At 54.5% G+C, this 5,000-nt stretch overlaps 1 non-coding gene across 1 annotated transcript in view; it reads right to left on the minus strand.

Moving 5' to 3' along the window:
• LOC144413271 (small subunit ribosomal RNA) overlaps window positions 1-1,477 on the minus strand; it is a 1,810-nt gene extending 333 nt beyond the window's left edge. The window contains exon 1 of the ribosomal RNA XR_013469305.1: window positions 1-1,477. This exon is cut by the window's left edge and continues 333 nt beyond it. This is a non-coding gene — a ribosomal RNA (small subunit ribosomal RNA).
• Window positions 1,478-5,000: the final 3,523 nt, after the last annotated feature.

A 5,000-nucleotide genomic window follows, 5' to 3' on the forward strand; every position in this document is an offset into this window, starting at 1 on the left:
AGTGTAGCGCGCGTGCGGCCCCGGACATCTAAGGGCATCACAGACCTGTTATTGCTCAATCTCGTGTGGCTAAACGCCACTAGTCCCTCTAAGAAGTTAGACGCCGACCGAGAAGGTCGCGTAACTATTTAGCATGCCAGAGTCTCGTTCGTTATCGGAATTAACCAGACAAATCGCTCCACCAACTAAGAACGGCCATGCACCACCACCCACAGAATCAAGAAAGAGCTCTCAATCTGTCAATCCTACCTGTGTCCGGGCCGGGTGAGTTTCCCCGTGTTGAGTCAAATTAAGCCGCAGGCTCCACTCCTGGTGGTGCCCTTCCGTCAATTCCTTTAAGTTTCAGCTTTGCAACCATACTTCCCCCGGAACCCAAAGACTTTGGTTTCCCGGAAGCTGCCGGAAAGGTCGTCATGGTAACGCCTCCCGATCGCTAGTTGGCATCGTTTATAGTCAGAACTAGGACGGTATCTGATCGTCTTCGAACCTCTGACTTTCGCTCTTGATTAAAGAAAACATTCTTGGCGAATGCTTTCGCAGTAGTTCGTCTTCCGCCGATCCAAGAATTTCACCTCTAACGGCAGAGTACGGACGCCCCCGTCTGTCCCTCTTAATCATTACCTCGTGCTCCGAAAACCAACAAAATAGAACCGAGGTCCTATTCCATTATTCCATGCAACACTATGCAGGCGAACAGCCTGCTTTGAACACTCTAATTTTTTCAAAGTAAACTTATCGGCCACCGCCGACACTCAGTCAAGAGCACCGACGGAGAACCGAAGGTGAGGCGAACGCAACCAGTGACACGCCTTGCGACGGACCGGCGGCGCTCGCCCAAAATCCAACTACGAGCTTTTCAACCGCAACAACTTTAGCATACACTGTTGGAGCTGGAATTACCGCGGCTGCTGGCACCAGACTTGCCCTCCAATGGATACTCGTTAAGAGTTTTAGGATGTACTCATTCCAATTACAGGGCCTCGTTAGAGTCCTGTATTGTTATTTTTCGTCACTACCTCCCCGTGTCGGGAATGGGTAATTTGCGCGCCTGCTGCCTTCCTTGGATGTGGTAGCCGTTTCTCAGGCTCCCTCTCCGGAATCGAACCCTGATTCCCCGTTACCCGTTATCACAAAGGTAGGCACGTAGCGTACCTTCGACAGTTGATAGGGCAGACACTTGAATGATACGTCGTCGGTGCAGAGACCGTACGATCCGCGTGGTTATCCAGAGTCATCAAACGTCACAGGACGAACCCGGTCGGTTTTGATCTGATAAAAGCGCGCCTCCCGAAGTCGGCGCTTAATGCATGTATTAGCTCTAGAATTACCACAGTTATCCACTTCGCTTACGAGACCAAATAAACCAAGACTGATTTAATGAGCCATTCGCAGTTTCGCTTTACGAGAACTCGTACTTGCACCTGCATGGCTTAATCTTTGAGACAAGCATATCACTACTGGCAGGATCAACCAGATAGCTGCGACAGCTGCGCTCGGCCCTTGCTGGGCCGCCCGGCGCGTGCTCGTCGCATTCGTTTAAGACCGAGGCGATCGCCTGCGGCCGTACTCAGCTTCGACAGTCGCTGGCCGCGACGTCCACGCTCTCGCCGGCAGTGCCAGGCGGAGCGATTTGCGTTTTTTCTTTGCTCGCCCTCTCTCGGGCTCGATCCATTCAGTTTCGCACAAACAAGAGCTCTGCCGGCCGCCTGCAGCGGTGCCTAAAACCCGGGCATAACAATGCGACCGTTCTGCTAGGCCGACAAGCGCTCAAGCCAGACGCTCGATCGAACGCCCCCTACATATTAGTCGAGACAACGGCTCGCTCATTAGCATCGCGTTTGTACTTTAACTTTTTTTGGCTCGGCTTCTTTCGACGCCGATGCCGGCGACGCAGCACTCTCTCGCCCGCCAGCCACCGAGAAAAGGGTGCGCTCCGACCGGCCCCGCACCGCTCTTTCTTGGCTCATTCGAAATTACTGTCTTTCGCTCTGACATGCCTTACCTAGGGTTAGGTTAGTATGCTTGCACGTTTGTACTTTAACTTTTTTCGGCTCGGTTTCTTTCGACGCCGATGCCGGCGACGCAGCACTCTCTCGCCCGCCAGCCACCGAGAAAAGGGTGCGCTCCGACCGGCCCCGCACCGCTCTTTCTTGGCTCATTCGAAATTACTGTCTTTCGCTCTGACATGCCTTACCTAGGGTTAGGTTAGTATGCTTGCACGTTTGTACTTTAACTTTTTTCGGCTCGGCTTCTTTCGACGCCGATGCCGGCGACGCAGCACTCTCTCGCCCGCCAGCCACCGAGAAAAGGGTGCGCTCCGACCGGCCCCGCACCGCTCTTTCTTGGCTCATTCGAAATTACTGTCTTTCGCTCTGACATGCCTTACCTAGGGTTAGGTTAGTATGCTTGCACGTTTGTACTTTAACTTTTTTCGGCTCGGTTTCTTTCGACGCCGATGCCGGCGACGCAGCACTCTCTCGCCCGCCAGCCACCGAGAAAAGGGTGCGCTCCGACCGGCCCCGCACCGCTCTTTCTTGGCTCATTCGAAATTACTGTCTTTCGCTCTGACATGCCTTACCTAGGGTTAGGTTAGTATGCTTGCACGTTTGTACTTTAACTTTTTTCGGCTCGGCTTCTTTCGACGCCGATGCCGGCGACGCAGCACTCTCTCGCCCGCCAGCCACCGAGAAAAGGGTGCGCTCCGACCGGCCCCGCACCGCTCTTTCTTGGCTCATTCGAAATTACTGTCTTTCGCTCTGACATGCCTTACCTAGGGTTAGGTTAGTATGCTTGCACGTTTGTACTTTAACTTTTTTCGGCTCGGCTTCTTTCGACGCCGATGCCGGCGACGCAGCACTCTCTCGCCCGCCAGCCACCGAGAAAAGGGTGCGCTCCGACCGGCCCCGCACCGCTCTTTCTTGGCTCATTCGAAATTACTGTCTTTCGCTCTGACATGCCTTACCTAGGGTTAGGTTAGTATGCTTGCACGTTTGTACTTTAACTTTTTTCGGCTCGGTTTCTTTCGACGCCGATGCCGGCGACGCAGCACTCTCTCGCCCGCCAGCCACCGAGAAAAGGGTGCGCTCCGACCGGCCCCGCACCGCTCTTTCTTGGCTAATTCGAAATTACTGTCTTTCGCTCTGACATGCCTTACCTAGGGTTAGGTTAGTATGCTTGCACGTTTGTACTTTAACTTTTTTCGGCTCGGCTTCTTTCGACGCCGATGCCGGCGACGCAGCACTCTCTCGCCCGCCAGCCACCGAGAAAAGGGTGCGCTCCGACCGGCCCCGCACCGCTCTTTCTTGGCTCATTCGAAATTACTGTCTTTCGCTCTGACATGCCTTACCTAGGGTTAGGTTAGTATGCTTGCACGTTTGTACTTTAACTTTTTTCGGCTCGGTTTCTTTCGACGCCGATGCCGGCGACGCAGCACTCTCTCGCCCGCCAGCCACCGAGAAAAGGGTGCGCTCCGACCGGCCCCGCACCGCTCTTTCTTGGCTCATTCGAAATTACTGTCTTTCGCTCTGACATGCCTTACCTAGGGTTAGGTTAGTATGCTTGCACGTTTGTACTTTAACTTTTTTCGGCTCGGCATCTTTCGACGCCGATGCCGGCGACGCAGCACTCTCTCGCCCGCCAGCCACCGAGAAAAGGGTGCGCTCCGACCGGCCCCGCACCGCTCTTTCTTGGCTCATTCGAAATTACTGTCTTTCGCTCTGACATGCCTTACCTAGGGTTAGGTTAGTATGCTTGCACGTTTGTACTTTAACTTTTTTCGGCTCGGTTTCTTTCGACGCCGATGCCGGCGACGCAGCACTCTCTCGCCCGCCAGCCACCGAGAAAAGGGTGCGCTCCGACCGGCCCCGCACCGCTCTTTCTTGGCTCATTCGAAATTACTGTCTTTCGCTCTGACATGCCTTACCTAGGGTTAGGTTAGTATGCTTGCACGTTTGTACTTTAACTTTTTTCGGCTCGGTTTCTTTCGACGCCGATGCCGGCGACGCAGCACTCTCTCGCCCGCCAGCCACCGAGAAAAGGGTGCGCTCCGACCGGCCCCGCACCGCTCTTTCTTGGCTCATTCGAAATTACTGTCTTTCGCTCTGACATGCCTTACCTAGGGTTAGGTTAGTATGCTTGCACGTTTGTACTTTAACTTTTTTCGGCTCGGCTTCTTTCGACGCCGATGCCGGCGACGCAGCACTCTCTCGCCCGCCAGCCACCGAGAAAAGGGTGCGCTCCGACCGGCCCCGCACCGCTCTTTCTTGGCTCATTCGAAATTACTGTCTTTCGCTCTGACATGCCTTACCTAGGGTTAGGTTAGTATGCTTGCACGTTTGTACTATAACTTTTTTCGGCTCGGCTTCTTTCGACGCCGATGCCGGCGACGCAGCACTCTCTCGCCCGCCAGCCACCGAGAAAAGGGTGCGCTCCGACCGGCCCCGCACCGCTCTTTCTTGGCTCATTCGAAATTACTGTCTTTCGCTCTGACATGCCTTACCTAGGGTTAGGTTAGTATGCTTGCACGTTTGTACTTTAACTTTTTTCGGCTCGGTTTCTTTCGACGCCGATGCCGGCGACGCAGCACTCTCTCGCCCGCCAGCCACCGAGAAAAGGGTGCGCTCCGACCGGCCCCGCACCGCTCTTTCTTGGCTCATTCGAAATTACTGTCTTTCGCTCTGACATGCCTTACCTAGGGTTAGGTTAGTATGCTTGCACGTTTGTACTTTAACTTTTTTCGGCTCGGCTTCTTTCGACGCCGATGCCGGCGACGCAGCACTCTCTCGCCCGCCAGCCACCGAGAAAAGGGTGCGCTCCGACCGGCCCCGCACCGCTCTTTCTTGGCTCATTCGAAATTACTGTCTTTCGCTCTGACATGCCTTACCTAGGGTTAGGTTAGTATGCTTGCACGTTTGTACTTTAACTTTTTTCGGCTCGGTTTCTTTCGACGCCGATGCCGGCGACGCAGCACTCTCTCGCCCGCCAGCCACCGAGAAAAGGGT

Source organism: Styela clava, chromosome 15, assembly GCF_964204865.1.
Source record: "Styela clava chromosome 15, kaStyClav1.hap1.2, whole genome shotgun sequence".
NCBI lineage: Eukaryota > Metazoa > Chordata > Ascidiacea > Stolidobranchia > Styelidae > Styela > Styela clava.